Source organism: Echinops telfairi, unplaced genomic scaffold, assembly GCF_000313985.2.
Source record: "Echinops telfairi isolate 266 unplaced genomic scaffold, ASM31398v2 ScPeMD7_4225;HRSCAF=4972, whole genome shotgun sequence".
Taxonomy (NCBI): Eukaryota; Metazoa; Chordata; class Mammalia; order Afrosoricida; family Tenrecidae; genus Echinops; species Echinops telfairi.
The window spans coordinates 17,657,348-17,666,206 of record NW_022108124.1 but is presented as its reverse complement, the minus strand read 5'-3'; the positions used below and the strand labels follow the sequence as shown (position 1 = coordinate 17,666,206).

General features: G+C 51.1%; 1 non-coding gene across 1 annotated transcript; it reads left to right on the top strand.

Annotated features, from left to right (window-relative positions):
- Positions 1-6,145: 6,145 nt before the first annotated feature.
- On the top strand, positions 6,146-6,231 carry LOC115871292. The gene has a single exon (XR_004047218.1). It is a non-coding gene; the product is annotated as a small nucleolar RNA SNORD86 (small nucleolar RNA).
- The last annotated feature ends 2,628 nt before the right edge of the window (positions 6,232-8,859 follow it).

Below are 8,859 nucleotides of genomic sequence, written 5' to 3'. Positions count from 1 at the left end.
CACTCTTTCCCCGGATGCTCCTCTCTTCCCGTGTGCTGTGTGCAGGTGTCAGTGTATTGTTATCTAGACTGCTGGTGTACAAAGAGCTTCTCTGATCTGAGGTCTCCCATCCACCTTGATTGATGACGAATCACTTTAAGTACCCTCCACGTCCCCCTCAAAGAAACCAACATAGAGAATGGGGTGCAGTACGTGTGTGCACCCATTATGGAGCATCAGAGACAAAAAACGGCAAAGTTGATTCAAGTGTTTATCTCTGCCAACTACATTTTCTTCCCACAGTCCAGGCAAGTCTTGACACTTTTACATAATAAAATATCTCATAGCAGCCCTCTAGGACAAGGTAGAACTGACCCATATGGTGAAGAGTGGTGTGCAAAAGAAATTGTGTGCTGTGTTTTAAGATACTATGTTTTATGGTGGCTTGGGACACTAACTAACCAGAACCACCCACGGGGGCAAGGTGAGCAGTTTGAGACCACAAGTCGCCCCGAAGGAGAAAGATGAGGTTTTCTAGTCCATCAAGAGAGGCAGCCTTGGGAACCCACAAGAACCGTTCCCTCCTGTCCCCTAGGGTCGCTCCGGGTCCGAATCAACTGGATGGCAGTGCGTTTTGTGCGGGTGTCCTCACTGACAAGGCCCAGCTAGGACCACATTAGGACTCAAGTCTTCCCCGTGTGGTATTGAAATCACAGTTGTCGTGTTTTTACCGAAGTCCTGCTTTATTGCGTGGTACTCCTACTTCCAAGAAAGTTATTTAAACCAGGAATTCTGAACGTGTGTGTGTGTGTGTGTGTGTGTGTGTGTTTTGGCAGCTTTGGATGAATACCATCCACCTGAGCTTTCTCAGTTGCCCTGCCATTGATTCCAACTCTGGTCAACCCCACGCAATTCTGGGCCATGATTCTTAAGGGTTTGGCAGTTATGGAATGACATCATGGGGCTGTTCTGTGATGACATCACTTGGCAGGTATGGCATGATGTCGTCAACCTCCGTTTTGTGATCCGTGGTCATCCTTCATTTTATTTTTTGCTTAATGCAAACTTTTCCAGGAAACGCCTGGCCTTTAGAACCGAGCCATGCTTGTGAGGAGAGGGGGTGGGAGGGGTGAGGGGGTAGGGATGTACGGTGATTTGCTACCTTCATGAATAATTGAAGAAAGGGCTAAGTCTCTGTAGAGATTAGTGAGAGGAAAGTGCTGAAAATGAGTAGAAAATCCAGGAAAATGAACTTCCCACTGAAGTTTACAGGCTTCCTAAATTCCTATTCACAGACTTTAGGCCTAAGGATTCTACACCCCCAGTTGCATGGCAGTAGAATCGCTTTTCCATACACAGTGAAGACCGGGTTTGAAAATCAACTTTCTCTGAACACATCAAGAAATGATGAGAGCATTTGTGCCAATGAGTCTTTCCTCACTCCGTAGTCGAGATTGCATAGCAACTGGGGGACGTGTCATTCCTTTGAAGGCTCTTGGACGATGATGTTTGTTAGCTAGCGAAGGTTTATTTGAGAGTCGTCAGGAAACACCATCACATCTACACACACACACGCACAGCCAGTGACTGGTAGTCATGGAGTGGGGCAGTGGAAGCCTTGCATAAATCCAGAAGAAGATGGACAACCAAACCATGGGAAAGGCAGGGGGAGAGTTTTCTGAAACAAACAAACAAACAAACAAAAACACAAGCAGGTTCCAGAATGTGGAGCACTTGTCTCCCCATCTCTCCTCTGAGTTGCATTCCGCACATCCCTCTATTTCCCGTCTTTCGGTGTCACCCAGCTTCCTTTGCCCCGTGGTCCATGTCATGGAAAACACGGACGATACCCTGCATGAAGGGTTTGTGTGCTACAGCTTTAGCCGATTGGAACAACATTAATTTAATCATCTGAATCCCATGTCTAAAAATCACTAGGACGTGCCTGGCCTGTCAGCCGTGGCCAGAAAGACAGGACGGCTCCCACAGTAACCGTGTACACAGGTGTGAAACACTGGCATGGTGGAGGGGCTGACCTCTTCTAACTTCACGAGGAGGTGAGTGTGTTGCAGGGGTGCGTGGTGGTTGTGGTGCGGTCAAGATCATCGGCATCAGCTACCCCAGGCTGATGCCTATAAGGCAGAGATCAGGCAGGCCCATTTTACCAACTCTCACCCCCACCAATTCGCCTACAGAAATCTCTCCTTCTCTGTTGGGCTCAGTAATCCATTGCAACGGCCACAGATAATAGCCACAACCATGGGGCTCATGAGCAGAATCACAGGCGAGAGAGTCAAAATGACTCAAGATACCATTCTTAAATAAGTACTCCCTCGCCAGCATTTCCTTTCGAGCCCTGGGCTGCTTGGCCTAGCCTCTACCCTGCTCACCAGTGTTTCAAAGCTCCCCACTCTGCCCCTAAGCATTGCCCGAAGGCCCATAGCTCTAGCACCCAGAGTCAGCAAACTCCCCTTCCTGAGGCACCCTGATCCTCTAGGAAGCACCCCCCACCCCACCCCCATGGCACTTGTCTGCTCACTCCGTGGGCCAGGAAACCTGCCTCTCTGGGCTCTGCCCCTCTTGCCCCTGCTGCCCCTGCTTCTCACCACCTCCCCTTCCCCGGTGCCTCTGCTCTGTGTCTCCTGCGTGGAGGACGTTCAGAGCAGAGATCTCAGGTCGAGTGTGAGCTCAACCCCTGGCTCTTCTTTCTTGGGGGCCCTGAGATGGGGTGAATACGTTTTGCACGTGGAAGGATCATGAAGTTGGAGGGGCAAAAGGTGGGGTGTTAGAGATTGAACTGTGCCACCCAAATGCAAGCTGTAAACCCTAACCTCTATGCCTGCGTCCATCCCATTTGGGAACGGATTTTCTTCGTGAAGTTCACGTGGCAGGGTGAGTGAAGGGTGTGTCTTGAGTCTGTCTCTGGGGAACTACAGAAAGAGGTTTAAGAAGTAAGGAGGGAGGGAGGGAGGGCGGCGGGGGATAGGCTTGCGGGTAAGAGAGATGTCCGTCTACGAAGCTCCCGCAGAAGTAGAACCTAACAGAGACAAGAACCTTCCTCCGAGACAGAGGCCGTCCCCGAGGACTGGCTCACTGAACTCAAGCCCCTCGCCTGCTAACCAGTGAGAAAAGACATTCTGTCCGTCCACGCTGCCCACTGGTAGGGTTTCTGTGTTGGTAGCATGGGCTGACGGAGCTAGCTGTGTTCTACCTTTTGATCGTTACCATGTTAGAAATTAAAATAGAGAGATGTGAAAATTATTTCCTTACCTTTTTTTTTTTTTTTTTGAATAGCAATGGCAAAATCCATCCGTGGTCATAGACCTCACCTTTATAAAAGCAGACCATGTTCGAAACCAGAGAGAGCCTTTCCTAGAGTGACGTGCTTTGTATTCTTGCAAAGCTCTTTGAACTGGTTTCCCAGAAGACAGCGGGGCCCTCCCCCTGCTTCTGCAGTCAGCCCGGCGGCTGTCATTTTTCTTTGATGTAGGAGTCTGCCAACTGGGCCTTACACAGATCCGTGGTTGGGAAAGGAAAGGGTCTTAAAATCACCTTTCGGAAAATCATGTGTCCTCCTGACAACCAACCCCCAAACTCACCAAGTGGTTGTCTCCTTAAAGAGCAGTTGCAAGGTGGGATCTGAAACCCTTCTGATTCACTCTCCCCTACATTCATAGATGACCGCGGAATGCTGTCGCACCGCCATCTCCCACTTTTGAATGGATCTTGGACTCAGACGAGGTTGGGTAGCGTCAGGCAGTGGTTGCCTGGGAAATATTGACTCGGTGAATTTTGCAGGTCTTCCGACTGCTGGGATGTTTCATTCTACAATATGAAAACTCCCACGTGCTCACTCCACCACCCAACTCTGGAGCCCAATGCTGGCAGCACTGGGATGCTGTCAAGACCGGACGAAAATGCCTGCCCACCCCTAAGTCTGGAGAACCAAAAACTGCCCGTCACCTCCCCCCTCCAGGAAGGGTGGGGTCCCATGAAAGAGGTTCATGTCATGGCTCAAACCACTGCTTTCCCTGGAGGGCCACTGAGAGATTTGTGCACACTGCCTAGGGGGACACAGCGACCACTAAGATGACGTGCACCCCGAGCTTCGCTCTGCAATCATCTTCACCGGCTACCCGAGAGAGTCTCCATTCAATGAACTTGTATTCTTTTCTTCCGCCATTGGAAGAAGTGACAGCGGCATTGGCTGCTAGAGCTGTCTGTCTCCACTGCCTGATTCATGCTGTCCACGGACAGACGTCAACTCATCGAAGAGGGGCAAAGAGTCTTCAGGTCATGACAAAAGTTGCTTTGACCTCTCTGAGGCCAGAAGGATCTCAGAGATCTCTGGGGTCTCTGGAACATTTGTGCATTCGGCTGACCTGTGGTTTGCGAAGTATTTCTCTGTCAATACATCTCGGAGTGTTTTTACAGAAATCTTTTGAGAGGGCACCCCGAGACACCTCCTCTGCAGAGAGGAGACTCTGGGAGAGTGCCTGGCTTGGGTTTGGCTCCCCAGAGGCATAGCTTAGAGCTGGAACAGAGTCTGGCTCTCTCTCCCATGGATCAGGACAGCGCTTTAAAAGGAAAGGGACCCATCTCCATCCTAACCTAACTGTGGACCTCTGGGCTGTCCCTAGGCAGACTTAGAAAGGAATGAGGATGCTCCAAATCATGGTGATATGCAGCATTCTATAGGGAAAAATGAATATTATTATTATTCTTTAAATCTACCAAGGTTCCTCACAGAGAGATTGTTTTTTCTTTAAGTAACTTTCTGAGTAACACCTGCCAGTCAGGAGGCTTTGCTGACACCATCAATGGGTCATAATGAGTCCTGAAAAATTATTCTGGACACCTTACTTCTGCAGAAGTATTTTGGCTGTGACAAAGTGCAGATAAGCACGTGGCTCTCCTGTGTAAGAATCTCTTCCCTCTCTTCAGATGGTGGAACTCTTGATATTGGACCACGTGTTACCCCAGCCGTGGCTGCAGCCAACCCAACAAGAAAGACCTTGGCAGTGGACGTTTCGGTGAAGTGATCAGAACGCTTCTTGCTGGCTCACTCGCTGTGATTGGATTGGCTTCACACTGTTCCTGCATTCAGGTAGGAATGACCGTGGGGGCCGAGGGGGCGGGGCAGCCTGAACTTGGGGCAGCCTACCAGCATGTCATGGCAGGATATGTCAACCTGGCTAGGTTCGAGTATTCTGTCATTTGGTTCAACACTAGTCAGTTGCTGTGATAAAGGAATCGCATGTGATTAACTCCAGTTGGCTTCCAGAAAAGTCATTACCTCCCTACCATGCAGTCAGGACTTGGTAAGAGCAAAGAGGGATTGTCCCCAGAGTGTATTCCGCCTCCAGATACAAGCATTTTCCTAAAACCCTCCTGATCTTTCTCATCCCCCGACTCTGGAAGGCAAGCCTTGAGAGTAGCCAGCCTGTCCCATGACCTGTGGGTTTGGGACTTGCCAACCCCACCACAGGGAACCCAGGTGGTACAATGGCTGGTCAAAGAGGAGGGGAGATAAGTGGGGTCCTCCGGCACCGCCTCCCGTTTTCATGCAACAATTTGAAGACATGCTGCAGTCTTGGGGAACCAAGGGAAACAACACAAGACAAGGTACCAGGCAAAGTGACAAGGCAAGATTGAATCCCAGGGGTGCAAGAAGGGGGGTTCACCAATCGCATCCTCCTCCTCAGTTCCTAGATACACGCCAAGATGGCTGACTCATCAGGATGCACAGAATCCAGGTGTTGCACGCACTCAGAGCCAGACACACAGAGAAGCTGACTTCATGGTGGGGCTGCCCAAATGTCCCCAGACTCCTCAGCTGAGCAAAGGGCCAAAGATGCAGGTGGGGATGCAGAGGGAGGAGTGTGGAGGGCAGAGTCACCACAGCATTCTGGAGGCCTCCAGACCAGCCAGCGCACACCAGTGCCCAACAGAGAGCCCCTCTCCTGCAGGCCCCTGATGCCCAAGTGTGGTAGTTACATGATCTGGTGTCAATTTGAGAGGATTAAGAGTGAAGGGGTGCAGTTTAGCCTGTCAATCAGGTCGCAGCTGGATGACCTCATTTGGAGGCGCTAAGGAGAGAAAGCTCTTGCGACGCAGGATGCAGGCTCACTCCCTGGGAGACATTGCAGCTGACAAGACACATGGAACTCACAGTGATGGCTGACCAGGACCCCTGACCCATACAGGCCTCTGCTATGGGAGTGATGGGCCAGCCCTGGTGTCTGAGTGATTCCCAGGGCCCAGCAAAAGGGACCAAGCTTCCAGAGCCCTGAAGACCAGGGGAAACACACCTAAATATGGACTCATTTTCCACTCCGCCTTCACTGGCTGAGCAGCTGCCAAGAACAAAGGCCGCATCTCCCAATTCCTGGCAAGCAAATGCAGTATTGCCCGTGGGATCGATTGTTTCTCTGAGGTACCCACAAGTGGATTTGTGGAAAAGCTTCGAGATCAAGTCGAGGAGCGGCTCTGCTTCCACAAGAGATCCCTTGGAAGAGTCTGGATGTGATGAAGAAGGCGGAGGAGGCCGCTGTGGAGATGACCAGGAAGCTGGAGAAGTGGGAGAAGACCCACCAGGAAAGGCCCCAAAAGAAGAACAATCTGAAGGCCCAGGAGGCTCCACAGAGAAATGGATTTGAAGACCCAGCTATCTCTGCTCTCCCCAAACCCAAGAAAAAGAGATCTAAGGAGGAGAAGGTCAGCAGTGATCCGGAAGGGACAAACTCCCCTAGAGGACGAAATGGAAATCTCTCCCCAAAGAGAAACCTGCATGTGATCCTCAAGAGGCAGCAAGCAGCAGAGCATCCCAAAGAAAAAGAAGCAGCTCTCCCTGAAGGGGGAGCCCGCCGGCAGTGGACCTGCGGAGGCGGCTGCTAGCAGCAAGAGCAACAGCACTGAGAAAAAGAAAAACATGTTAAAACCAGGCCAGGAAGATTAAAATGGGCATTCCCTGGTGATCCCCAACCCTCTCAAAAAACTAAAAAACACACAATAAAAGGCACATGGAGCTACACTAGAGCCCTGAGCTGGAGGAGCCTCTTGGAGGCCCCTGCCAGCGCTGAGATGCTTCCACTGCCACTGGATCCACAAGATTTTCCACCCACTGTCCTGTGATCTTCCTGCATTCTACGTCATTGCTTGTGTTTCGTGAGTCTGAAGAGGACTTTATGGATTAGTATTGGACAGATAGGCTAATGTCAGACTTATGGACTTGATCTGGACTGGGCTGGGATGTTTTCTCAATATTCGATTGCTCTTATATATAAAGCTCTTTCTCATATACACATGTGTCTCCCTGGATTTGTTTCTCTAGTCTACCTGGACTAACACACTGAGTAAGGCCCCCGCTGCTCTATGTTAGCAGAGGTCTCTATTGCTGGGGAAATGAAGTGTTCCCCGAGGCGGGAGGAGGAGTGAAGAAAAAGCTCATTTCAGCAAGTCGGGCTCCCCCTGTGTGGCCAGGTGTTGGCGGGGCCCTGTGGGGAGGAGTTCTGTGCACCCGGAGGCAAGAAGCAGGCATAGGAAAAAATGGGGAGAGAGGAGGCCCATCGTGGAAGGGGAAAGGCGCTGAAAACAGACTTGACCTACTTCCCTGTGGTCTTTGGGCTTGGCTCCGCACAAAGGGAGCAGGCACCTCGGAACATCTCCCTCCTGTGGTGCCCTCAGTCCCTGGCACTGCCATAACAGACCTGCCCAAAGGGGGCTATGTTAACAAACAGATTATTTTCTCACCGCTTGAGGGCAAGAGGCCCCAGTTCAGAGCCTGGGCTCTAAGGGAAGACACTCTGGGGAGGAAGACCTCGTCTCTCTCCAGCTTCTGTTCTCTGTTCCTCAGTGTTTCTTTTGTGGCACCTTCTCCTCCCTTCCATCTGCGCTTCTCTCTCCGCCCAGCCTCCTGGCTCTCTCTATCTCAAGGCGAAGGGCTGAAAACACACTTTCAAGTGACCAGTCTCAGGAACATAAGAAAGTCCAGCTTCCGAATGGGATTTACAGGTATCGGGGTGTACAACACCTTTGGGGTGGGGATAGGACTAGGACGGTCCTGACAGATCAGTTCCTAACAGCAAAGACAAAAGATGGCACAACAGCATCAGAAGTGGCTTCCAGCCCTTTTCCGTTGTGTTTCAAGGTCATGCAGGGTTTAGCAGAGCAGCGCGGTGGGGGGCTGCCCGCAGAGGAGAAAGGTTTGCAGCAGCAGGTGCCTCAGCATTGATCATGTACCTGCCTGCCTCTCAGCCATTTCTCACCCCACTCCTCTGCTTTGCCCCGTGTCCTAGAAGACTCCACTGCGTAAGATCCCTGGCCTCGGGGATTCTGGGAGCTTCCTCCCATGGGGGGATTTAGCAGACCCATGGACAGGAGGAGATAAGCGGCTTCCCTGCCCGCGTGGCATCGCTGGCAGGCATGCCAGTCCACTGTAGCTCTAGCTTCCCAGGGCAGGCTCCTGCTCCTGTCCCTGTGGCCTGGGTCTGGTAACAGCATGCTGTGTGTCGGATCTCTGCTCACTCACTGGCCCCGGTTTAGCATCTTGGCTCCTCCCCATGATGTCCTTTTATAACCAATCAATCGCCTGGGTTAAATCCCTTCTGTTTAGAATCCCCGTAGTGGCGCCTGCTTTCGTGACTGTACCTTACCTGACACAGCAGCCCTGATTTATTCTCTATACGGAGGTTTCACATGAAATGTTATTAGGATAAGATGCTCTGTTAAAAACTGGAAAAGAAGGCGGGGAGGAAACATTTGAGTCTGACTATTCTTCTTTGGCCCCACATGTGGATGAAACACTTAGGGAGACGTTGTCGCTGACGGAATTTCTAATGGTCAGATCTAATCTTGGTGTAGATCTAACTCCTGTCCATC